A 27,763-nucleotide genomic window follows, 5' to 3' on the forward strand; every position below is an offset into this window, starting at 1 on the left:
CAGTGCAGAAGGATAGGTCCAAATGAAAATAGGTGTACAAGGAGCCGGAAAGGAAAGTGGGTGCTCTAGTGTTAAGGCAGAAGAGGTTAAGTTGATTAACACTTTACAGTCCACACATCTCAAACAAACTGATTCGCTTGGCACCACCAGCACTAATTCTGATTACTTGGCTTGTCATTGGTTGTTCTTGACATTATTGGAAGATTATAAATTGTTCAGTTTTACTAATCTCATTGTTAGTTCTCATAAGTTCTCAACCCTGTTCCCCTACTCTCATGAAATTTTGAAAATATACAGATGTAAATAAATACAAAATTTGTTTGTTTCACATATTTGTTTATTTGCATTGTCTTTGGTACTTAGTATTTCTCTTTCGTATGATATGTAGCTGAACAGTCTCCAAGATGTAACTCAACTCCACAGGACTTGCACATAAAGTTTGTTATTGTTCTTTTCTTGTTTTTGGAACATACATGGCAGTTTCTTCATTTTTGTTTATTTGTTTCGGAAATAGGTATTAGTTGGTGTTGCTTTATGTGATCGGAAAGTCTGTCAACTAGATCACGATGAGACGTACGCAATGTAGTGGCAACCTCCAAATTTTGCTCATAAGCAGGTACATGGTCTTTTATCTACGAATCACATTTTCAATAAAAAGAACTTGAGATTGAAGACTGTGTTCTGTATTGAAATATTGACATGTATGGAATGCATTGAATAATGTGCAATTAAAGAGGTACATGCAAACCTTTTTTGACCATTTTATAGTTTTTCTGTTTATAGGGTAATAACTCAAATACTGGTCTGCCTGATCCACTCCTTTCATGCATTTGTTGTAGTCTAATACACTTTCAGGTTTTTTTTACATTTTCTTTGATTGTCAGTCAAAGTGGCATTATGTATTGTAGTGATCATTCATATCATTTTAGTTTTCGAAGCTCTCCATACCTGTGCGAATACTTCACCATTCCGTTGATGACAAACTTCAAACACGTTGACTTTTGCATGCTTTAATTTTTCCAGAAATCCTCTATTTTGCCATATCGTACCACAAACTCGAATTTTCTTTTTCAGTAATTTCTCTGCAAGCTCTACACTGTTATAATAATTCTTCATCTAGAGGTGATGCCACTTTCCATAAGAAGGTGTCAACAGTTCCATCACTGTTTCTGCTACAGGCTATCCAGTGCCAGAATATATCTTGAATGGGGAAATGTATCCCGTACTAGAATGACACAGCATCCAAATGAGTATGCCATATTTAATGATTTTCGATGGATTGTCAGCTTTAAAATTTAAACGTCCATGCCACAGTATCATTCCTTCATCTACATCTACATCTACATCTACATTTATACTCTGCAAGCCACCCAACGGTGTGTGGCGGAAGGCACTTTACGTGCCACTGTCATTACCTCCCTTTTCTGTTCCAGACGCATATGGCTCGCGGGAAGAACGACTGTCTGAAAGCCTCCGTGTGTGCTTGAATCTCTCTAATTTTACTTTCATGATCTCCTTGGGAGGTATAAGTAGGGGGAAGTAATATATTCAATACCTCATCCAGAAACACACCCTCTCGAAACCTGGCGAGCAAGCTACACAGCAAGGTCGAACGAGTGTTTTGTAAGCCACCTCCTTCGTTGATGGACTACATTTTCTAAGGACTCTCCCTATGAATCTCAACCTGGTACCCGCCTTACCAAAAATTAATTTTATATGATCATTCCACTTCAAATCGTTCCGCACGCATACTCCCAGATATTTTACAAAAGTAACAGCTACCAGTGTGTGTTCCGCTATCATATAATCATACAATAAAGGATCCTTCTTTCTATGTATTCGCAATACATTACATTTGTCTATGTTAAGGGTCAGTTGCCACTCGCTGCACCAAGTGCCTATCCGCTGCAGATCTTCCTGCATTTCGCTACAAATTTCTAATGCTGCAACTTCTCTGTATACTACAGCATCATCCGCAAAAAGCCACATGGAACTTCCGACACTATCTACTAGGTCATTTATATATATTGTGAAAAGCAATGGTCCCATAACACTCCCCTATGGCACGCCAGAGGTTACTTTAACGTCTGTAGACGTCTCTCCATTGATAACAACATGCTGTGTTCTGTTTGCTAAAAACTCTTCAATCCAGCCACACAGCTTGTCTGATATTCCGTAGGCTCTTACTTTGTTTATCAGGCGACAGTGCGAAACTGTATCGAATGCCTTCCGGAAGTCAAGGAAAATAGCATATACCTGGGAGCCTGTATCTAATATTTACTGGGTCTCATGAACAAATAAAGCGAGTTGGGTCCCACACGATCGCTGTTTCCAGAATCCATGTTGATTCCTACAGGGTCGATTCTGGGTTTCCAAAAAAGACATGATACTCAAGCAAAAAACATGTTCTAAAATTCTACAACAGATTGACGTCAGAGATATAGGTCTATAGTTTTGCACATCTGCTCGACGACCTTTCTTGAAGACTGGGACTACCAGTGCTCTTTTCCAATCATTTGGAACCTTCCGCTCCTCTAGAGACTTGCGGTACACAGCTGTTAGAAGGGGGGGCAAGTTCTTTTGCGTACTCTGTGTAGAATCGAACTGGTATTCCGTCAGGTCCAGTGGACTTTCCTCTGTTGAGTAATTTCAGTTGCTTTTCTACACCTTGGACACTTATTTCGATGTCAGCCATTTTTTAGTTTGTGCGAGGATTTAGAGAAGGAACTGCAGTGTGGTCTTCCTCTGTGAAACAGCTCAGGAAAAATGTGTTTAGTATTTCAGCTTTACGCGTTTCATCCTCTGTTTCAATGCCATCATCATCCTAGAGTGTCTGGGTATGCTGTTTTGAGCAACTTACTGATTTAACGTAAGACCAGAACTTCCTAGGATTTTCTGTCAAGTCAGTACATAGAATTTTACTTTCGAATTCACTGAATGCTCACGCATAGCCCTCCTTACGCTAACTTTGACATCATTTAGGTTCTGTTTGTCTGAGAGGTTTTGCTGCATTTAAACTTGGAGTGAAGCTCTCTTTGCTTCCGCAGTAGTTTCCTAACTTTGTTGTTGAACCACGGTGCGTTTTTCCCGTCCCTCACAGTTTTACTCGGCATGTACCTGTTTAAAATGCATTTTACAATTGCCTTAAACTTTTTCCATAAACATGTCGGAACAGAAATTTTCGTTTTGATCTGTTAGGTAGTCTGAAATCTGCCTTCTATTACTCTTGCTAAACAGAGATTTTTTGACTTATATCAAAAAGTTTCTTGAAACTTCTTGGAAACGTAATCAATTATGAATTGCACTTTTAAAAGCCAGTCGGCATTATCTGGTTTATTGTTGTTGTCGGAAAAACGTAAAAAGGATAATATTTGTCTGAATCGGTTGCAGGACATCAATTTTCAAAATATCGATGTATCTATCACAGATTTGTTGACCAACAATCATCGATCCTAGCTTTCTTTTTTACACTTCCCATAAGAATAGCAAGCCCAAACCATTCTCTAAGTTTGGGTCCCATAACACTGACAAATTTGGCATTCTTTTTTTTATCCAGTTTCCTTCTGTTGCAATTTTGACTGTAGTACTTGATTTTGTTGCTAATATATACAAACAGATTGTTCTAAAAACAAAGATGATGGGACTTACCAAACAAAAGCGCTGGCAGATCGATAGACACACAAACAAACACAAACATACACACAAAATTCTAGCTTTCGCAACCAACGGTTGCTTCTTCAGGAAAGAGGGAAGGAGAGGGAAAGGCGAAAGGATGTGGGTTTTAAGGGAGAGGGTAAGGAGTCATTCCAATCCCGGGAGCGGAAAGACTTACCTTAGGGGGAAAAAAGGACAGGAGAACACTCGCGCGCGCGCGCGCGCACACACACATATCCATCCGCACATACACAGACACAAGCAGACATATGGACATATGGACTACCCCAAGAGGCGGTAGCATGGCCACCATTGCAGTTGATACAGCGGGGAGTAGGAGGCGGACAATTGCCCTCGTGCACATCCCTAGCATAGGTGACACATTTGGCTGGGTGTCGACAAGACATTCTAGTGCGGTTGAAACATAGCACATCGGGTTCAGAATGTACAGCCAGACTGTGATATTTTCATAGCCTGCTTTGATCTTGGGCAGAAGCACCACTCTGTCAAAGGTGACAAAAAGAGTGCGGGTGGGCACTAAGGACGAATATACCTTTTCCATTTTCCGATGGATGACAATGACACCCTGATCAGAGAGGTAAGATTGGATTTTGGCCTCTGTTAGACCATTGAGCAACCTGGTGTAAATTACGCCACAGGAATAATTCAAAGTTCTATGGGCTTTGACATGAACAGGGTAGCTGTGGCAAAGCGAGGCAGCAAACAGTTGCTGGGCTTGAGAATCATGAGTAATCTCCAAAAGCAAAGTACCATTCCGTAAATGAGAGCAGGTTATCAGAGGGGCAGCAATTGCATCAGTACCTTTCTGGATAATAAACGGATTTACTGTGGTGAAAGACCGACCGTCTTCAGTAAATGAGACCATGAGGAACCACGGTGCAGTAGGAAGGGTCTTCGAATCAGTAACCTCATTACGTTTACATTTCATCGACGTTGATGGAGAGGATGATAGACTCATTGCCTGAAAATCCAACGTGATTGCCAGCGTCTCCAATGGCGCGCTCCTTCCAACTGGGTCCCCTTCACAAGTGAGCGCACCCGCCTTAGGTGATTGTTCGCACCTCAGGTCACACCTCCCGAACACCTGACAGAGGAACCAATCGGCAATTTGGGATGGTTGCAGCTAAGGCAGTCACCCCTCACTGGGCTTGGCCTATACCAGGTGGTACGTGCAAACCCTACCTGTTTATCTGGGGCTGGGAACTATGCATTATCCAGTCACCTGTAGCACGTCAGACACATGGGCTGGCCTTCAGGAGCGCATAGGGAGGAAGAAGAAAAAGAGGAACTTCAAATGCCGAAGCAGAGGAATGAGAGGAGAAGGGAAACAAAGAAAGGAAAAGGGAGCGAAAAACAGAGGCAAGACTGTTCTTTCGTCAGTGACAGTCAATATAGAATATTCCCAATAACATCCGAGAGAGAAAAGAAAACAGTGAGAGGATAAACATGCAGCACGGAAGGGAAAAAATGCTGCAAAGGCTGGGGCCCCGTGGTAAACTGCGTAAGGGACTGGTCGCGAAATACCTGTGGACAGTGTGATCCCGTCATGGTGGATGGCATCAGTGATCGTCAGATAAGAAGGCCTCACTGATCCATACACTATGTACCTGTAGTCTAGCTACGGAGTCGAAAATGAGGCCCAGAAACCTCACTGAGTCTTTAAATTGTTGAATGTTGTCCCTCATTGGCAAGTCAGATAAATTAAAAATATGTGGAGAAATTACAATGAACATTGAGCCATGCGCAGCTCGTGTTTGTCCCATTTATTCTCGATATCTTGTCTTTGCAGTACTGCTGTCCTGTTTCTTATTCAATTTACTGGCATTACTAAGTTGCTGGCTTGCCTGCTCATGAGTGGCATCAGCAGCGCTTATCAATTCTCGAACTGTTTTTGGAGCGATCACTAGTGTTTCCGGGTCGTCACGAGTCGGGAGTTCAGTGGGGACGGAGCAGCAGTGAGGTCCGGACAGCCACAACTAGCCCGACCATTGCCGGAACACGTGACTTCAATGGGGACGACCCTAGTTGGTCGTCTCATCGGACGATGTGTATTTGATCACCGACCGCTTCCGCGTTCTCTGAATGCGTCAACTTGTGATTCCTCCTAGTTATTCCACAGTGACTGGTTTTAGTATTGTTTGAGTTGTTTGTGGAAGTGTTTTAACGGAACCGTGTGTATCTTGTGTGGTTTTGACTGAGCAGCTATTTTAATGCTGTCTGCGTGCTGGATTGTGGTAGTTGGTCGGTCGGGACAGAGCAGCGAAGAAGTCTCCGCGGCGCGAGGTCAGGCCGGGACCGCTGGCGGCATGCACATGCAGTCGGATTGTGAGGCGCTGGCTCCGAGAGCTACAAAGTTTGTTGCCCACTGAACCTGGACACTGAAGTTGAGTGATCAGTTAACCTGTTATGAAACCTCAACTGCTGTGACATTTCTTCGTTCATTGTCAGCTGTTGCTTCCTGGACTGTTCCAGCTAACAGTAACATACGGTGTGTTGGCATTGGCGAATTTCTGCAGCCGTCTTCCTGTACGGTCTTTAACTATTAAATTGATTGTTACTTATCAGTGAAGTGCACCAGCAGTATTGTCTGCCTTGTGGCTGTTAACATGCCAGTTACGGGACCTGGTCGTTAGCGTAGTTTGCAGCAGTGTGTTTTTCCTCACCATGTTGATGCTGTCTGGCACGGTGTGTAGTTCGGCAGCCTTTTAGTTGTTTGTTCATATTTTTTCTTAAGAGTGGTTATTGTGGCTTGGCTGTTGTGAAGACGTAGTGCAGCTGGTAAATTCGTCCTCAGCTGATTTTTTTCTGTTGTCGTACTGTTGGTCAGGCAGAAGGAAATTGATCAGGTTGTTGGTCGCTCCTTCAGCAGTCCCTGGCTTGGGCTGCCATCCGATCATTTAACCTTACTCTAGGCTGCCTGTCTCACCGCACCTTATGTTAGAGCTACCTTGGAAGAATTCCGAGCACCACTGTTCTGTTGGTTTTAGATTGTAATTTTCATTTCAGTCAGATGTACTGTGCGAGGCCTTCAGCCATCTATTAATTTAGTTTGTTTTAATTTTAAGATAAGGTTTCAGCTGACTTAAATTAAAGTATGTAGATTGATTTGTGTAATAACTAAAAATTTGAAAGTTTGTTCAACCTGAAATTCTTGTTATCCAGGCCCTACATCCTGAGTAGTTCAATGTCTTACGTGTGGCCTTCAGCTGAGTACTTATGTGAAATATTTGTAAGTAAGGCCTTCAGCCGCGTGTCTTCTTTAAAGCAATTTTTATAACTTGTGTTTAGGCCTTCAGCCATTCTTGTTTTTGGTGTGGTTTTGCGCCTTCAGCCTAGGAGGTATGGCAAGTTTTCTTAACTCCTTCAGTCGTATTGTTTTAATTTGATCCTTTTAAGGCAATGTGTAATTAAGTGGTTCCTAGGAAAATAAAAGTTTGTGTGTTTTGTGCAACTAACAGTAACTGATTACGGCTCCCTCCGCAACCATAACCTGATGTGCTCTGTCCTGTGAATCCAGATTGCAAACACACATATACACTTATCTGTATGAAACTGAAAACCCCTCTTTGAAGCCCACTTCTCTAACTACTGCAGTGTAAGTTGCAACTGACAAGTTGCTGTTGCAAGACTAGAGGAGGAACAGAAAACTGCAAAATTGTCCACAACCCTTTACCATAGACATAATACCGTTTATGCTTATGGCAAAGAGGGTAACAATGCAAACATTGCCCGGAAGAACACCATTCTGCTCCTCAAAACAATCCAACAACACGTCATCTATTCAGGACCAATAAAAGTCTTAGATAGGAAGGGCAATATGATGATGGGGAGGTGGCCACAAAAGCCCCATTTCTGGAGCTGCCCAAATAGTGTTGTACACCTCACTGTTGTGAAAAAATATAGTAAGACAGTGCTGTTTACTTAGGGAACCCTGCTAGGTAGACTCCTCTAGCAATGTCGGGTTGTCGACATTGGACTGAAATCTCGTCAATCCACACAGAACAGTTAAGTAGTTGCCTAGTCTCCAACATCCAGACTAGATGAAAGGTAAGGTAAGCATTCGTTTTAAAGTCTTTCCCACACAGCTCATTAAGGTGACACTCTTGTGGCTACTGGACACGTTTAGTCCTTACCTAGTTTGAGGAGAGGTATCAAAATTGCCTTTCCCAACGAGTTGGAAAAGTGACCTCTCTGCCATATCAAATTAAAATATTCAAGGAGAATTTTCTTCAACACAATAGGCAAATGTCGGAGCATGCTGTATCAGATTTGCTCATGACCGTGTGCAGTACTAAGGTCCTCAGACAACGCAGAACTGGTTGGTTGGTTCAAAAGAGGGGGAAAGGACCAAACTATGAGGTCATAGGTCCCTTGTTCCAAAGGAAACAATGCCACATGGGTGAGAATAAGACAATGAGATTTGCAACACAAAACAGAATGAAAGGAAAAATCACAACAATGACGGAAGGGCAGCAAACACATAAATGGACAAAAGGGGACAAAAAAACGACAAAGACACAAGAAGCAGGTAGAAGAGGTTAAAACAAGAAAGCAGGTTACCATGGCTGTCTGACCATGAGGATAGGAAGGAAAAGCCAGCCACTCTGCAACACTTTAAAATCTCCACCCTGAAACCACTAGGGTGGAGGATAAACAGGGACAAAGGACATGTACTAAAACTTAGAGCAAATGACAAAACTCACCCTCAAAAATAAAACTTAAAACTAAAGCTGTTGTTGTGGCATTGTCACCCAACACCGAAGGTAGGGTGCTGGGAAAGTTAAAAGTCTGCCGCAGAGCGGCTAAAAGTGGGCAGTCCAGCAAGAGATGGACGACCTTCATCCGTGAACAACAGCGACACCAAGGTGGGTCCTCGCGACAGAACAGGTAACCGTGCATCATCCACGTAAGGCCAATGGCCAATGTGGGGCCGATGTGGAGCCAACGGAGAGCCAGAGATACCCTGCGAGAGGAGCGAATGGAGGTCTTCTACACATTCATAGTTTCCTTAATGGCATGCAGTTTGTTGTGTGTACTGAGATTATGCCATTCCATCTCCTAAAGCTGAAAACCTGGCTACGTAAAAACGAATGCACGTCAGTTTCAGACAAGCCAATATCCATAAGTGGTTTCCGTGTAGCCTGATAGATCAGCCTGTCACCAAGTTCGTTGCCAGGGATTCCAATGTGACCTAGGGTCCACACAAACACTACTGAACAAATGGACTGTTCCAGAGCATAGATGGACTCCTGGATAGTCGCTACCAAAGGATGGCTTCATGCCTTGTATCAGGGTGTATACGCGGACAAGGAAAAAAAATTCCCGGATTATTCCCAGATTTCCTGAATAAAAATACTCTTCTCCCAGATGAAAACACACTTTTTCTGTGATATTAAGTGACTGTATATTTTCCATCGGAACTGTAAAACTTATCAATCCTTTGAATGGTTATGTCTTTATACATGGGTGCTGAATTTCCGCTGCTTTAGAAAACGAAACTCAGTGAAGAAAACTCCTTTTGGGAAGTCTTTTTCGTGCGCAGCAACATGTACACTGCATATTTTTGTATTATGGAACTGTAAATTCGAACTCCACCAAACACTGCATGTTGCTTTCCAAATCATTGTAATCGAGATTGCGATGCGCTTTTGTAAGCCGGTCTTAGCTCATGTCATGTGATCCCGCCAGCCGATGACAGAAGATATTCAGACCACAGAACACGTGAAGTAGTCAGCCAATAGCAAGATCACTGTTAAGTAGCACGGATACACAAACAGGAAAAGTTAATGTTTTATATTAATATACATAGTGTTGCTACAAGAAATCCAAAGCTTTCACATATAATGTTGATATTTCCATTTGAGATATATCGCAGAAACATGCCAGTAAAATTTTTAGGCGAGTCCAGTGAGTTGTCCTCAAAGTTTTCCACAAATGAACGAACTACCGCAGAGAAGAGCTTTCTGTAGCACTACATCAATTTGCTCATAATAACGACATGAATGTATGCTCTTCTGGGCTCGACATACTTCTAAATGGCTCGTCATCAAACGCTCTGTGATTTAAGAAATTCATCATACATTCTCGCACATGGTTCGACTTGCATAAAAGGAAATTTACTTTGAAAGTAATGCTTTTCAAACTACCATTCGCAATATTTTCCCGAAACCTGTTAGAAATAGGTTTGTTTCAGTAGTCGTCAGAGAGCGCCAGATAACAGTCGCCACCGCATTTTGGCAGCTGCTATGATGCAGGAAGTCCATATGTTCGTACGTGTAAAACAATGACAGATCTAACATTATGTCACAAAAGAAAAAAAGACATCAGAGGATACTCCAAGAGCATCGCAATTTCATGAACCATAGTAAAATGAAATATTTAAAGTGCATACTTAAAGAGCACATTTACATGTCCAGATTCCCAATGAAGTAGGCCTCGACCTGATATTAAGCTTTTCAGTGTGGATTTCTCAATGTAAATTCTCTTGGTGTACCAGTACTGTATTAGGTCATAATTTATTATGGCATAATGTTATATGTGCTAGAAGATGAAAACATGCACTTAAAATGCAGCAAGCAGTTGAAATTAGCCAATAGTGTGGAACTAAACACTTTGTTTCAAACACATTGACTGCCTCAGTGTAAAATATTAATAAAAACCAAATTCCTTCAGCAAACCGACAAAAATAACTTCATTGTTCTACAAGGGGCTTAATGCATGGCTGTCAGAAAATTGGAAATAGAATAAAATCTGAAACTAATAATGTATATTAGTGTTGTGTACATAGTTCCGTGTAGTCAGCGCGTACACAACTTTCCCAATAGAGCGTGCCCCACTAAGCACAACAGCGCAGGCGCAGCACTCGTCCATCTCTGCACTACGAGATGGCGTTGTCTTAGAGACGGACCAAATTCTGCTTCCGCCGATCCGCGTATTAATATGTCTCACAGCCAATGAGATTGCTGCTAACAAGTCCATTACCATCGTCAGTATAGAAAAAGATACTGCACAGTTCATGGAAAAATACACATCCAGGAGAGTGACCTCGCCCAACAGCTGGAGAATGAGCAGAAGTGCAGATCCACGTCGATGAAAGATGTTATACGAGGTGCATTCTAGTTCTAAGGCCTCCGATATTTCTTCTTCGGACTGGAAAGAGATAGAAATATGCGCATTGTTTTAAAACGAGGCCGCGTTCATTGTCAATATGTCACAGAGATAGCAGCACCATATGGCAGATGGAATTTTACCGCCAGTGGCGAGAATGAGAACTGTTTTAAATACTTAAAATGACGACGTTTTCCTTACTTGAACAGCGTGCAATCATTCGTTTTCTGAATTTGCATGGTGTGAAACCAAATGAAATTCATCGGCAGTTGAAGGAGACATGTGGTGATGGAGTTATGGATGTGTCGAAAGTGCGTTCGTGGGTGCGACAGTTTAATGAAGGCCGAACAACATGTGACAACAAACCGAAACAACCTCAGGCTCGCACAAGCCAGTCTGATGACATGATCGAGAAAGTGGAGAGAATTGTTTTGGGGGATCGCCGAATGACTGTCGAACAGTTCGCCTTCAGAGTTGGCATTTCTGTGGGTTCTGTGCACACAATCCTGCATGACGACCTGAAAATGCGAAAAGTGTCATCCAGATGGGTGCCACGAATGCTGACAGACAACTACATGGCTGCCCGTGTGGCATGTTGCCAAGCAATGTTGACGCGCAACGACAGCATGGATGGGACTTTCTTTTCGACGGTTGTGACAATGGATGAGACGTCGATGCCATTTTTCAATCCAGAAACAAAACACACAGATTCACCACCACCAAAAAAATTTCGGGTAACCACACATTCACCAGCCGTGCTGGTATTGCCACAGCAATTTTCCAGTGGTCAAAACAGACTCCTAAAGAAGCCTTCGCCGCTGCCATGAAATCATGGCGTCAGCGTTGTGAAAAATGTGTACATCTGCAGGGTGATTATGTCGAGAAGTAACGCCAGTTTCATCGATTTTGGGTGAGTAGTTAATTAGAAAAAAAATCGGAGGCCTTAGAACTTGAATGCACCTTGTAGTTCTCAGCACATGATGGACACGATGCATCATGTAAAGCGCCCTTTCCCAATTGGCTTGCTCTATGGGAAAATTTTAAATAATGGATGTCAAACTCTACAGCGGACCATCACATAAAGGCCGAAACATGTGACACTTCTTTTAATCGCCTCTTATGACAGGCAGGATTACCTTGGGCCTATTCTAACCCCAGGACCCACAGGTGGAGGAAACGCGGGCACAGTGGCGCTTAAAGGCTATGAGGTGCTCCAGGGAAGGGTGCCACTTATGCCAATGTAGAGCTCACCGATGCCCTTTAACTGCCTCAGCAACTTACGGCAACCACCCAGGAACTATCTTTTGCTGGGGCACCCTAAAGAATGAGGGATCACGTTTTCCTCCACAGAAACAATCATTGTAGGTACCTGCTCAACCAAAACATCGATGTTACCATGTGGGGGAGATCCAACAGTGACAGCAGAGGTGAAAGCATCCCAGTCTGCCTTGTTTAAACCCATCTGGGCAGGCATCTGTGGGCCTGATGCCAGGGCAGTGACAGAAAGATGGGGAACTGGTCACTACCACACAGGTCATCATGTGCTCTCCAGTGGATAGATGGGAGAAGTCCTGGGCTGCAAAGTGATAAATCAATGGCCGAGTAACTACCACGAGCCTCGCTGGAATGTATGGCTGCCCCAGTATTTAAGAGGCAGAGGTCGAACTGAGACAGTAAAGTTTTGACATCTCTACCTAATCCCGTAAGTTAGGTGCCACTTCACAAGGGGACATGGGTGTTAAAATCTCCCAAAAGTAGGAAAGGTTTAGGGAGTTGATCAATCAGAGCAGCTAATACATTCAGGAGTACTGCACCATCTGGAGGAAAATCTACATTGCACACAGTTATTTCCTGCATCGTCCTTATTCTGACAGCCACAGCTTCAAGAGGGGTTGGAAGGGGCACAGTGTCACTACAGACTGAGTTTACGACATAAACGCAAACTCCACCTGACACTCGATTATAGTCGCTACAGTTTCTGTAATATCACTTATAGCCACAGGGGCAGGCATCCTCATTACCGGGAATCAGGTTTCTTGGAGGGCAACGCAGACAGCGGCTGTAAAAGTTAACAGTTGCCATAGCTCAGCCAGGAGGTGGAGAAAAGCGTCGCAACAGGTGGAGAAATCCATCGCAATTCCACTGGAGGATGAGGTTATCTTGAGACTTGGAAGGCACAGAACGTTCAATGAGGCAGTTTACGCCTCAGGGTCACCTGCTGCTACCTACTTATTGCCTGAGCAATCTATATCCATTGTGTCTGAGGGTTTGGCGAGATCTAGGTCCTCAGCAGACACCAGAATCTCCACCTTGTCCCCAGACGTAGAGCTTGTAGGTAGCAGTGGTGTGGGGGCCACCACAATTTCCTTGGTCTTAGGGGCCTTCTTTTGGGACTTTTCTCACTGCTCCTTGGGCTTCTCTGGCTGGGAGGGTTTCACTGATTCAGCCTCTGGGACTGAGAATGACCATGAAGCCCTATGACCAGCTGCTTTTGGTCTCTTTAGCCAGTAGTGGGTGTCATCTTTCCCATTAGCAGCAACCTGGGAAGGCAATCACCTCCTGGTGAGAGGAGCAAAAGAAGACTTATGCTTCTTCAGCTGAGGAGTGGGGGCTGGTGTCCCCAACGGTTGGGAGGGATGGGGGGCGGGGGAAGGGGGCGGGGGGGGGGGGGGAGCAGAGCTGCCCAAGTACGTGGTGTGAGAGCAACTGGGGGGGGGGGATGCCCCCCCCCCCCCACCATCAAGGGGGCAAGTTAGCCTTCTCGCTCTGAGAGCCGACTGGAATTTGCTGAACTGATGGGGCTCCAACTGTTCTCACAGCGGCAGCATATGAGGAAGCCATAGCAACAAGACGTAGGCACTCATATTTTCTCTTAGCCTCAATGTAGGTTAGTCGATCTAGGGTCTTGTATTCCATGATTTTCCTCTCTTTCTGTAAAATCCTGCAGTCTGGCGAGCAAGGTGAATAATGCTCTCCGCAGCTGACACAGATGGGAGGTGGGGCACATGGATTATTGGGATGTGATGGACATCCACAATCTCGACATGTGACGCTAGAAGTACAGATGGAAAACATATGGCCAAACTTCCAGCACTTAAAGCACCACATCGGAGGAGAGATGCATGGCTTTACGTTACAGTGGTAGACCATCACCTTGACCTTCTTGTGTAAGGTGTCACACTGAAAGGCCAAGATGAAGGCGCCGGTGGCAACCTCATTATCCCTCGGACCCTGATGGATGCGCCGCATGAAATGAACACCTCGCCGCTCTAAATTGGCGTGTAGCTCATTGTCAGACTCCAAAAGAAGGTCACTGTGGAAGAAATACCCTGGATCATATTTAAGCTCTAATGTGGCGTGACAGTAACAGAAACATCCCCCAGCTTGTTACAAGCGAGTAAAGTCCGTGATTGGGCAGAGGATGCTGTTTTTATCAAGACTGACCCAGATGACATTTTGGACAAGCCCTCCACCTCCCCATAGTAATAAACTCCACACAATCCTTGTCCTCTAAATGGTCTACAAAAAACTGAGGCTTCATCAGTTCTTGTACATATGAGGCACTGGAGTGAATAAGGTTTGCTGCCATCCTTAGCCTGGTGTTCCTCCCATGATGTGGCCAGGGAGGGCAATGATTTAGGGTCGTACTTTCTTGTACTGTACTGAGACTTGGAATGCTTAGAGACTGTTGGTGTTTGATCAACAGCAAGTGATGACGTGGTAGGCTACATGGCACGTCATCCTCCCTCATGCCACCGATTCTGACTGACCAGGGGCCCTCCCCAAGGGCGCCACCCAGCTGCATCGAAGGCCGGCTGACAGGATGGCCATTGCTGGGAGTCCCGATGCCCCAGGGTAACGGGAATCTACTCCTTGGCATATGTGGGGAGCTAATGGCGCAGGCATGAGCAATGCGATCTCTGTGTTTTCAGGAGGCTGCAACCAACAGGGTACATGGCAGCCCCACCACAAAGGATAGGCTACCGTGCTGGATATGAAGAGCTAAGAAGTCCATGGTCATTGTCGACGCAAAAAGCAACACTGCATAGTGCATGGTGGAAAACACACCCAGGAAGGCTTCCTCACCCAAGAGATAGAGAATGAGCTGGGCTGCAGTACAACACTGAGAAAGTTGGCTGGAGATCTCTAGGCACGATGGGCAGAATGCACCATGTAAGGTGCCCTTCCCCAGTAGCTCGCTCTTCAGCAAATTTTTGAAAAATTGAGGTCAGACCCTACAGGGGATCATCACATAAAAGCCGAAACGTGTGAGACTCCTTCTAGACGCCTTTTATAACAGGCAAGAATACCTCGGGCCTGTTCTAATCCCCAGACCTGCAGGGGTCAATGTAGAACTGAGCAACCCCATGGAGAAGGGGTAGTTGTTATGACTCAGAATTGCTGGATATGAAGTCCAACCAGTCCATCTCTACAGGCGTATGGTGCTGGCAGAATGCCAGATCCCAGTTTTTATTGCCAGTAGTCATTGCAAATGCTCTGTTATTGTCTGGGAGATATCTCTGGATGTTTCGCTATACCTTCATTTCAGCACTGCCGCTATTACCCAACAACTGTGTTTACTGAAAATACATCTGATGTCTTCTCAAACACAATTTTAGAACAAGTGGAACAGTAGATAAGAGTCCAGAACCTTTTCTTGTTCTCCTTAATGACATTTTAAGCCTTGGCCCCCGCCAGCTGATAGGTTGTGAAGTTTCCCACCATTAGGTGGCACTCAAACTGTCGCAGGGCCGCACACATGACTTGGCTTTCTGAATGGCACTCATCAGTCCACCTCAGGATGGAGGTGTCAGCAGCGTGGTGGACCACTTGTGTGATATAGTCCTCCCACTCCTGGACACTCATGGCATTCAAACGCAGCCACCTCGCTGAACAGTGTCCAGTTAGACCTACTGACAATCCATTTCAGTGTCTTCTGTTCAGGTAATGCTCTATCTAATAGGTAGATTCACAGTGGGAAGTGGTCCTCAAATGAAGGTCATCAATCGTTTCCCACTAAGCTGAGCCTGCAAGAGCTAGAGAGCAGAAAGAGATGTTGATGGCTGACAATGACAGTAGCAGCACAGAAATGAGTGAGACTGCCTGTGATGAGGATGTACAGTGCAGAGGTACAAGTAGGAAAAATGGTCAGGGGAGTTGTTCCATGAGATCTGTTAGAGCTTCAGAGTCTATGACATACACTAATTTCAACTGTAACTGCTTTCAGGTCAGTAGCCAGCAGAAGAGCAAAGGACTGGTGTGCATTACTGACAAACACAGTTACCCATTCCTCGGTCAGGTCATTCTTGCGACAGAGGGTATAGCTCCACAGTACAGGGGCATCAGCTCCTTTAGAATGAATTTCCTGCAAACACAAGGGGGCATTCCTGTGCTAACAGTTGTAGTTCCACCACAAGTGCCCTGAATCCATTAATGATGCACTGCAGTACGAGTCCGATTTATCACAAGTGTAGCACTTTCACCCTGTCTTTTCTGCTGGGGAGGGTTCCCAATCGATTGATTGAGAGGGGTTATGGGACCAAATGGTGATCTCATCAGTCTCGCAATTCCGAAGTGAATCACAAAAGGAAGAGGATCTGCTAAAAGTGGCCGCATCCAGACGGGAGTTAAATTATAAAATAATTATCATTAAACACACACAGTAAAGGCATAAAAGGTGAGACCAAATCTAAAGGCTGGAAAAAAGGAGGCAGTCATGGGGTCACAGACCAAGAAGACTGTAAAGTATGTCCCAACCACAGCCAACCTGTCACTGCACCAAGACTAAAGTAGAGCCTTATATCTAGAAATAAAAGCCACTTTCACAGAGGAAACTGAGGACCAGTTCAACAATCCGTGGATCATCTGCTAATGATAAATTTAAGGAATCACAAAGACCAATATGTGAGGTATCGTCAGTTTGGCCTCACAATCATATTGTGGCGGTGGGTCATTACATAGGAGGAAACAATGGGTGAGACGAGTACGACCAATGTGTAAACGGTATAAAACATTGGAATCTTTCTGAAAGGAGAGGAAGGAAGAGTGCCAAACTGAAGTAGACTCCTTGATTGTGTGGAGTTTATTACTATGAGAAGTAGCACTCCAGATGGCATTCCACTTTTGGGCAGAGAGAGATCTGACATACATCTGCACATCCACATATAGAATCATGGGAATCATGAAAGGAAAATGGGGTAAGTATCTGCTTCTCTAGCCAAACGGTCAGCCAGTTCATTCCCTGGGTTGCCCACATGAATTGGGACTTGGAGAAAGATGAGTGAACTGGCGGCACGCTCAAGGGCAGAGAGGAGGTCATGGACAGCACAGACCAATGAGTGACAAGAGTAGCATCAGTCGATAGTCTGCAGGCTGCTTACTGAGTCTGAAAAAATTAAAACCCTGTGGTGGGAGGCCTGAGAAACAAAAAGAGGGTCCTTTGAATGTCTAGAAGCTCTGAGGTGGACACACTACACAATCCCAACAATAAATGGTGTGTCGAAAATAGTAGGTAACGTGAAAGCGTATCCCCTCTTATCGACTGTTTTAGATCCATCAGTGTAAATGGTGGCACCCTGGAACTCTGCAAGGATGGCACATATAAGAAGCCGGTAAACCACAGGAGCAACAGAGACCTTAGGAGCCTGGAATAGATCGGTCCTAAACTGTGATCTAGCCACTATCCAAGGGGGGTATTGGAGGAAAGACATGGGGTGGAGTCCAGTGAGTGGAAATGGAGATCCCAACAGTGGGAAGTGAGACACATGCCAACTGGCAAGCCCACCTGTGGGCAGGTGTTAGGAGGGAGACACCCCTCACTAGCAAAGAGCACAGGGACATAGGGTGATTAGGAAATTGACAAATGGAGATTGCATAAGAAACAAGGAGTTGGCTCTGTTGGATGTGTAGAGGGGGAATCCCCATTTCAGTGAAGAGACTATCAACAGGACTAGTGCAAAAGACAGACACACTCCACAATGATGGACAGGGTCAAGGAGTTGCAAAGTGGAAGGAGCTGGGGAACCATAAACCTGACTGCCACAATCTAGTCTGGACAAGACCAGAGCATGGTAAAAATGGAGAAGAGTGGAATGGTCTGCACTCCAAGAAGGCAGAGAACATTAAGCTTCTGCATACATGTAGTCTTTAGGTGGCAAATGGGGGGCAGCCATGTCAACTTGTTATCAAATATAAGGCCTAAGAAACAGGACTGTGTTAAAGCATCAAGTAGCTGGTTGCCTAAATAAAGTTCTGGATCAGGCTGTACTGTGGATAGACAACAAAAATGCTTAACCTGTGTTTTGGAGGGAGAAAACTGGAAGCCATGTATGGCCAATGTGGAGCAGGCAGAGTACAACTGATTCCCTGCGACAGGTCTGCAAGGAAGACTTCCACACATTCATAGTCTGCTTAATGACGTGCAGTTTGTTGTATGTACTGTTATACCATTCTGTTTTCCAAAGTTGAAAAACCCTGCGGTGCAAGACAGAATGCAGATCAGTTTTGGGGATGCCCATCTCCAGAAGTGGTTTACGCGTAGCCTGTTTGGCCAGCCTGTCAGCAAGTGCATTGCCTGGGATTCCGACGTGTCCTGGGATCCACATAAACACCACTCGACAATGGGACCATTCCAGGGCATAGATGTACTCCCGAATGGGTGCTACCAAAGGATGGTGAGGGTAGTACTGGTCAATAGCTTGTAGGATGCTCAAGGTGTCAGTACACAGGAGAAGTGACTCACCAGTGCACGAGTGGATGTGCTCAAGAGCACGAGATATGGCCGCCAGCTCTGCAGTGAAAACACTGCAGCCATCTGGCAAGGAGTGCGGTTCAATATGTCCTCCATGAACATACGCAAAGCCTACGTGACCATCAGCCATTGAGCTATCAGTGTAAACCACTCCGTGGCCCTGGTACATGTCGAGAATCGAGAGGAAGTGATAGTGGAGAGCCGCAGGTTTGAAGGAGTCCTTAGGACCATGCGAAAGGTCCAGAACAATCTGTAGCCTAGATTTACACCATGGAGGTGTACGTGAATGGACCTCGAGGAGAGGTGGTAATGGGAAGGACTCCAGTTCAGACAGAAGGGACCGCACGCAAACCACAATCGTAAGCCCTGAACTGAGCCACCGATGTGGGAGATGAAGCACTGTGGTTGGGGCAATAATTTGGATGCACAGGAGAACTACAAATGTGTGCAATGTAACTGGCGAGCAGATGTGCATGCCTAACCTTCAATGGAGGGACTCTGGCCTCCACCAGGACTCTGGTCACCAGACTCATCCTAAAAGCTACTGTCACTAGACAAACACCACAGTGGTGCACTGGGTAGAGTAAACGCAAAGCTGAGGGCGCCACTGAACCATACACTATACTCTCGTAGTCAAGGCAGGATTGAACAAGAGCTCTGTAGAACTGCAGCAGTGTAGAGCGATCTGCACCCCAGTTCGTGTTGCTCAGGCAGGGGAGGGCATTGAGATGCTGCCAGCACTTCTGCTTAACCTGACGAAGGTGAGTTAACCAAGTCAATCGGACGTCAAAAAGCAGTCCTAAGAATCAATATGTCTCCACTACAGTGAGTGGATCATCATTAAGGTAAAGTTCTGATACTGAATGAACAGTGCGATGGCGACAGAAATGCATGACACACGACATCGCATCTGAGAACTGGAGTGGGCCAGAGCCAATGACTACACCTTGTGAGTGGCTCCCTGTAGGCGCCACTCAGCAACGCCAGTACTGGAGGAGCAGTATGAAATGTGGAAGGGATCCACATACAGAGAAGGTGAGACTGATGGCCCTACAGCTGCTGCTAGACTGTGAATAACTACTAAAAATGGAGATATACTCAATACGGAGCCCTACAGAGTGCCATTCGCCTGAATAGGGGGGAGGAACTATGGGAGGCACAGACTTGGACATAGAAAGTACAGAGCGACAGGAAGTTTTGGATAAAAATCAGGAGCGGGCCCCAGAAACCCCACTCATACAATGTGGCAATGAAACGATGTTGCCAGGTCGTGTTGTATGCTTTACGTAAGTAAAAAAAAAGGTGGCCACCAGATGTTGGCATCTGGAAAAGGCTGTTTGGATGGAGACTCAAGGGACACAAGATTATCAGTGGTAGAGGGATCCTGACAGAATCCACCCTGATATGGAGCCAGAAAGTCGGTGAGGCTGATGGGCTGGTAGCTATCTACATCAAGTGGGTTTTGAACGGGTCTCAACACAGGAATGATGGTGGTCTTCCATCAATGCGATGGAAAGACGCCATCGCACCAGATCCAGTTTAAGACGACGAGGAGTTGTTGCTTGTAGTCATACGAGAGATGTTTCATCATCTGACTGTGAATCCGATCCAGCCAGGAGCTGTGTCGGGGCAATGTGCAAGGGTGCTGAGGAGCTCGCACTCTGTAAATGGGGCGTTATGGTGTTCACTGTGGCATGTAGTGAACAAGAGATCTTTCCTTTCCATCCGCCGTTTGAGGGTGCAAAACGCTGGGGAGGGGGGGGGTAGTTCTCTGACACAGAGGCTCGAGGATAACGCTCAGCAACTGTGTTTGCGTCAGTAGATAACACGCCATTGATGTTAATGTCAGGAACACCAGTTGGGGTTAGGTATCCAAAGAGACATCTGATCTTCATCCAAATTTGGTAAGGTGATGTACGACACCCAATGGTCGAAACGTACCTCTCCAAACACTCCTGTTTTGATCGTTTTATAAGCTGGCAAATGAAGGCATAGAGCCGCTTAAGGGCTATTAGGTGATCTAGAGAAGGGTGCCAGTTATGTCACTGCAGAGCTCACTGACACACTGTAATTGCCTCAGTGACTTCCGGCAACCACCAAGGGACTGTCTTTCGACGAGGGCACCCTAAGAGTGAGGGGTTGCATTTTCCGCCGCAGTAACGATTGTTGTAGTCACTTGCTCAACTATCACATAGATGTTAGCACATGGGGGAGAGTCAGTGGTGACTGCAAAGGTGAATGCTTCCCAGTCTGCCTTGTTTAAAGTCCATCTGGACAGGCATCCATGGGCCTGACACCGGGGTAGTGACAGGAAGATGGGGAAGTGGTCAGTACCTCACAGGTCGTCATGAGCTCTCCAGTGGATAGATGGGAGAAGTCCTGGGCTGCAAATGGATAAACCAATGGCCGATTCAGTGGTGACAGCAGAGGAGGATGTTCCCCAGCCTGCCTTGTTTAAAGCCCATCTGGGTACGTTTCTGTGGGCATGATGCCAGGGGAGTGACAGGAAGACGGGAAGTGATCACTACCACATAGGCCATCACATGCTCTCCAATGGATAGATGGGAGAAGACCAGGACTGCAGACCAAAAGATCATTGGCTCAATATGTGCCATGTGCCACACTGAAATCTGTTGAGGCACCTGTATTTAAGAGGCAGAGGTTGAGTTGTGACAGTAAATTTTCGACTTCCATACTTCGGTCAGTATGCACGGTGCCAGGGGTATGCATGGGTTATGTGCATTAAAATCTCCCAAAAGTAGGAAAGGTTTACCGAGTTGAGCAATCAGTGCCGCCAATAGGTTCAGGGGTATGGCACCATCTGGAGGAAGATATACACTGCAGACAGTTATTTCCTGCGTCATCCTTATTCTGACAATCACAGCTTAAAGAGGGATTTGAAGGGATACAGGTACACTGCATACTAAGTTCAGGACATAGATGCAAACTCAATATGACACTCAATTATAGTTGCTACGGTTCCTGTAATATCCCCTATAGCTGCGGAGGGCAGAGGTCCGCATTGCCGGGAACCAGGTTTCCTGTAGGTCAATACAGAAAGCAGGTGTAGAACTTAACAGCTGCTGTAGCTCAGCTAAGTGGTGGAAAAAACAGTCTCAATTCCACTGGAGGAATACGTGAGACTGGGGAGGCAGTCTACACCTCATGGTCACCTGCTGTGTAGAAGGGCCCAGCGACATCTAGGTCCTCAGTGGATGCCAGAATCTCCACCTCGTCCACAGACACAGGGGTTGTAGGTAGTGGTGGTGTGGGTGCCGTGGCAGTGCCTTGGTTCTTGGGGGTCATTTTCTTTTTAGGTTTGTCCGGCTGGGAGGATTTCACTGAATCAGTCTTAGGGCCTGAGGAGGATCATGAAGCCCTTACGACCAACTACCTGTGATTGCTTCAGCCACTGGCCGATGTCAGATTTGCCAATGGTAGGAACCTGGGAAGGGAGTGACCCAAGGAATCCCTTCCTGGTGAAAGGAGCCAAAGACGACTTACACTTCTCCGGCTGAGAAGTGGGGACTGACGTCCCCGATGGTTGTCGGAGGGGGGATTGCTCCTGAAGTAGGTTGTGCAGGAGCAACAGAGAGGGAAGTGCCCCCCACCATCAAGGGGGTAAGTGGAGTCTGATAGCTCTGAGAGCCAACTTTAAACCGCAGAACGGAAGATGGTAGAACCGTCGTCATAGTGGTGGCATAGGTTGACGTAATATTCACAGGATGTAGCCTCTCATATTTTCTCTTAGCCTCAATGTAGATCAGTCAGTCCAGACTCTTGTATTCCATTATTTTTCTGTCTTTCTCGAAACTCCTGCAGTCTGGCGAGCAAGGCGAATGGTGCTCTCTGCCCCTGACACGTGGAGTATTGGGGTGTATAGGATGTACACACTCCCAAGAGGTGACGCTGGAAGTACAGCGGGATGACATATGGCCAAACTTCCAGCACTTAAAGCACCGCATCGGGGCAGGGATATATGGCTTTACGTTACAGCGGTTGACCATCACCTTGACCTCATTGGGTAATGTGTCACCCTCGAAGGCCAAGATGAAGGCGCCGGTGGCAACTTCATTATCCCTCGGACCCCGGTGGATGCGCCAGAGGAAATGGACACCTTGCCGCTCTAAATTGGCCTGCAGCTCATCGTCAGACTGCAAAAGAAGGTCCCTGAGTAATATGATACCCTGGAATATATTTAAGGTCTTATAGGGTGTGATGGAAACAGAAACATCCCCCAGCTTTTCACAGACAAGTAGTGCTAGGCAGAGTATGCTGTTTTGATCCAGACACACCCTGACCGCATTTTGGATAAGCCCTCCCCCTCCCCAAACTTATGCTCCACAAAAAAAAAAAAAAAACTGAGGTTTCATTGACAAGAAAGATTCCCTATCAACTCTCGTACATACGAGGTACCGGAGTGAATAAGTTTCACTGACATCCTTAGGTTGGTGTTCCTCCCACAGTGCGGCTGCGGGGTGGGACAATTTGGGGTCGTATTTCTTAGCACTGAAGTTAGACCTTGGCCGCTTAAGACTGATGGTGTTTGACTACCAGCAAGAGATTACGTACCACGCTTCATGGCATGTAATTCACCCCGATGCCACCCATTCCGACCAGGGGCCCTCCCCACAGGTGCCACCACGGGTGCCACCCAGCCGCAGCAAAAGCCACCTGGTAGGATGGCCATTGCCGCAAGTCCCGATGCCCCAGGGAGATGAGCATCTACTCCTTGGCATACGTGGGGCACCAGCAGAGCAATCCCTGTGTGGTCAGAGGCTACAACCAACAGGGTACATGGTGGCCCCACTGCAACAGACTGGCTACCGTGCTGGGTATCAGGCGCAAACGGACTAAGGAGTCCATTATCGCCAACAGTGTAGAAAGCAATTGTGCACAGAGGATGGAGGAAAACTCACGCAGGAGGGTGACCTCACCCAACAGTGGGAGAATGAGCAGAAGTGCAGATCCACATCGACGAAGGATGCAAGAGGTCTCAGCGCATGATGGACACTGTGCACCATGAAAAGCGCCATCCCCCAATTGACTCGCTCTTCGGGAAAATTTTGAAAAACCGAGGTTAAACTCTAAAGGAGACCATCGCATAATGCCGAAATGTGTGAGGCTCCTTTTAGTCACCTCTTACGAAAGGTAGGAATGCGTTGGGCCTATTCTAACCCCCGGACCGGAAGGGGGAGAGACGCTGGGGAGAGGGGTCCTGTGAGGGAGCCCAATTACCGGCAGATGCCGAAGAAGTGGGGAACTACTACTGCCGGGGAGGGGGAGCGGCTCCCTGACAGGCTGTCATGGGAACTGCAGGGGTGGGGGAGGGGGGAGAGGTATGGGGCTGGGGTAAGGAAGGAGGAAAGAGGAGGAAATGAAGTAACAGAGGCAAAAGTTGAAGATAGTAACACTGGGTGGAGTATCTCATACTTTTGGTGAGCCTCAAGATAAGAAAGGTGATCCAGAGACTTGTATTCTTCTATCTTCTTTTCTCTTTTGCATGCTGAATAATCCAATGAGTGAGTGGAGTGGCGGCCAGCACAATTGACACACACACGTGGCGGAACACAGAGGCTTCCCTCACAGAGTGAGTGGCCACAGTCACCACACAAGACATATGCCCAAAACGCAAGCACCAAAAGCACCGCATAGGTGGAAGGATGTATGGCTTCACATCACATCTGTAGTACATAACCTTGACTTTTCTGGGAGAGTATCCGCCTCAAAAGCCAGAATGAAGGTGCCAGTATTATTCCGTTTGTCTTTGCGACCTTTCTGCACACTTCAAACAAAATGTACGCCATGCCGCTCCAGATTAGCCCCAAGTTCCTCATCAGTTTGCAGGATGAAGTCCCTATGAAAAATTACTCCCTGGACCAAAGAGATTGGTGAGGAGGGATAGTCACTGGGATATTTCAGACTATCACAGTGTAATGTAATTAGCTGTCGGAGATAAAGTTTATCTCATGCGAAAAGTACAAAGCCCACAGTAAAGAGTTAAGGTAATTTCATTATGTTGCCAGAAAATGTGTTTAATTTATTTAATTATGAATATTTTCTTTTATGATAAATAATGGATTCGTTTGAGATGTTAAATGCTGTATATTTATATGTATCTTTGGATTTTATTAAGGTCAGTAGACCAAAGAATCTAGAATGCAGGAATGTCTGCAACTTCCGGGCACATGTTGGCTTGCCCATCACTTCTTTGTCAGTACTGGAGGGAGTTGTTGTTGTCTTCAGTCCTGAGACTGGTTTGATGCAGCTCTCCATGCTACTCTATCCTGTGCAAGCTTCTTCATCTCCCAGTACCTACTGCAACCTACATCCTTCTGAATCTGCTTAGTGTATTCATCTCTTGGTCTCCCTCTACGATTTTTACCCTCCACGCTGTCCTCCAATGCTAAATTTGTGATCCCTTCTTCTAGTCAAGTTTTGCCACAAACTTCTCATCTCCCCAATCCTATTCAATACTTCCTTATTGATTATGCGATCTACCCATCTAATATTCAGCATTCTTCTGTACCACCACATTTCGAAAGCTTCTATTCTCTTCTTGTCCAAACTATTTATCGTCCATGTTTCACTTCCATACATGGCTACGCTCCATACAAATACTTTCAGAAACGACTTCCTAACACTTAAATCTATACTCGATGTTGACAAATTTCTCTTCTTCAGAAACGCTTTCCTTGCCATTGCCAGTCTACATTTTATATCCTCTCTACTTCGACCATCATCAGTTATTTTACTTCCTAAATAGCAAAACTCCTTTACTACTTTAAATGTCTCATTTCCTAATCTAATTCCCTCAGCATCACCTGATTTAATTTGACTACATTCCATTATCCTCGTTTTGCTTTTGTTGATGTTCATCTTATATCCTCCTTTCAAGACACTATCCATTCCGTTCAACTGCTCTTCCAAGTCCTTTGCTGTCTCTGACAGAATTACAATGTCATCGGCGAACCTCAAAGTTTTTACTTCTTCTCCATGAATTTTAATACCTACTCCAAATTTTTCTTTTGTTTCCTTTACTGCTTGCTCAATATACAGATTGAATAACATTGGGGAGAGGCTACAACCCTGTCTCACTCCCTTCCCAACCACTGCTTCCCTTTCATGCCCATCGACTCTAATAACTGCCATCTGGTTTCTGTACAAATTGTAAATAGCCTTTCGCTTCCTGTATTTTACCCCTGCCACTTTCAGAATCTGAAAGAGAGTATTCCAGTCAACATTGTCAAAATGTTTCTCTAAGTCTACAAATGCTAGAAACGTAGGTTTGCCTTTTCTTAATCTTTCTTCTAAGATAAGTGGTAAGGTCAGTATTGCCTCATGTGTTCCAACATTTCTACGGAATCCAAACTGATCCTCCCCAAGGTCCGCATCTACCAGTTTTTCCATTCGTCTGTAAAGAATTCGCGTTAGTATTTTGCAGCTGTGACTTATTAAACTGATAGTTCGGTAATTTTCACATCTGTCAGCACCTGCTTTCTTTGGGATTGGAATTATTATATTCTTCTTGAAGTCTGAGGGTATTTCGCCCGTCTCATACATCTTGCTTACCAGCTGGTAGAGTTTTGTCATGACTGGCTCTCCCAAGGCCGTCAGTAGTTCTAATGGAATGTTGTCTACTCCGGGGGCCTTGTTTCGACTCAGGTCTTTCAGTGCACTGTCAAACTCTTCACGCAGTATCGTATCTCCCATTTCGTCTTCATCTACATCCTCTTCCATTTCCATAATATTGTCCTCAAGTACATCGCCCTTGTATAAACCTTCTATATACTCCTTCCACCTTTCTGACTTCCCTTCTTTGCTTAGAACTGGGTTGCCATCTGAGCTCTAGATATTCATGCTGGAGGGAGATGGACGTGTTTATGTGACCAGTGCAGTATAATGCATTTAGAGTAGCAATGTTCATAGTGAAAATGGTGTAATTACTAAACAAAAAGTACGAATAAATATATTTTTTTGTGAAATTACTCCAGATCCAGTAGTGTTTAGTTCAAACAAGAAGAAAACCCAGGCCATGCTTGTTGGAATGATTATTTTGCAGACAAAACTTTGAGAACCCCTACACAAACGAGATCTGCAGTGTGTAATCATTCAGCAACTACAAATAAATAAGTCTTGCTGAAATTGTGCTGGAACTACTCATAACTATTCTCATTCAAAAACACGTGGTTCTACCACAATATACTGCGTAAGATTCCACAATTTTTCAGTTATCTAAGAAATGAGATAGGCAACAACCAGTACAATATGGTGACGTCGTCCGGGATTATTGAAAATGTTACCGAAATAAATTATCACTGAGATTGCGAATAAAACGACAGAATTCGTACATCCTGGATGAAAATGTTCAAGGAAAATGTATGCTGATACCTTCAAGACAAAGGAAGTTGTATGATGATACCTTCAAGACAACGGAATGCAGTTACTGGAGCAAGAATAATGGCGCAATAAGTCAAGAAAAAAGTGTAAAGTGTTGTGCATCATCATCATCATCATCATCATTTAAGACTGATTATGCCTTTCAGCGTTCAGTCTGGAGCATAGCCCCCTTATAAAATTCCTCCATGATCCCCTATTCAGTGCTAACATTGGTGCCTCTTCTGATGTTAAACCTATTACTTCAAAATCTTTCTTAACCGAATCCAGGTACCTTCTCCTTGGTCTGCCCCGACTCCTCCTACCCTCTACTGCTGAACCCATGAGTCTCTTGGGTAACCTTGCTTCTCCCATGCGTGTATCATGACCCCACCACCTAAGCCTGTTTGCCCTGACTGCTACATCTATAGAGTTCATTCCCAGTTTTTCTTGGATTTCCTCATTGTGGACACCCTCCTGCCATTGTTCCCATCTTCTAGTACCTGCAATCATCCTAGCTACTTTCATATCCGTAACCTTAACCTTGTTGATAAGGTAACCTGAATCCACGCAGCTTTCGCTCCCATACAACAAAGTTGGTCGAAAGATTGAACGGTGCACAGTAACTTAGTCTTGGTACTGACTTCCTTCTTGCAGAAGAGAGTAGATCGTAACTGAGAGCTAACTGCATTAGCTTTGCTACACCTCGCTTCCAGTTCTTTCACTATGTTGCCATCCTGTGAGAATATGCATCCTAAGTACTTGAAACTGTCCACCTGTTCTAACTTTGTTCCTCCTATTTGGCACTCAATCCGTTTATATTTCTTTCCCACTGACATTACTTTTGTTTTGGAG

At 45.3% G+C, this 27,763-nt stretch overlaps 1 protein-coding gene across 5 annotated transcripts in view; it reads right to left on the bottom strand.

Annotated features, from left to right (window-relative positions):
* Positions 1-27,763, bottom strand: part of LOC126284879 (N-acetylglucosamine-1-phosphotransferase subunits alpha/beta) — a 116,265-nt gene that overhangs the window by 70,715 nt on the left and 17,787 nt on the right. The window lies entirely within an intron of this gene.

This window comes from Schistocerca gregaria, chromosome 8, assembly GCF_023897955.1.
Source record: "Schistocerca gregaria isolate iqSchGreg1 chromosome 8, iqSchGreg1.2, whole genome shotgun sequence".
NCBI classification, from domain to species: domain Eukaryota; kingdom Metazoa; phylum Arthropoda; class Insecta; order Orthoptera; family Acrididae; genus Schistocerca; species Schistocerca gregaria.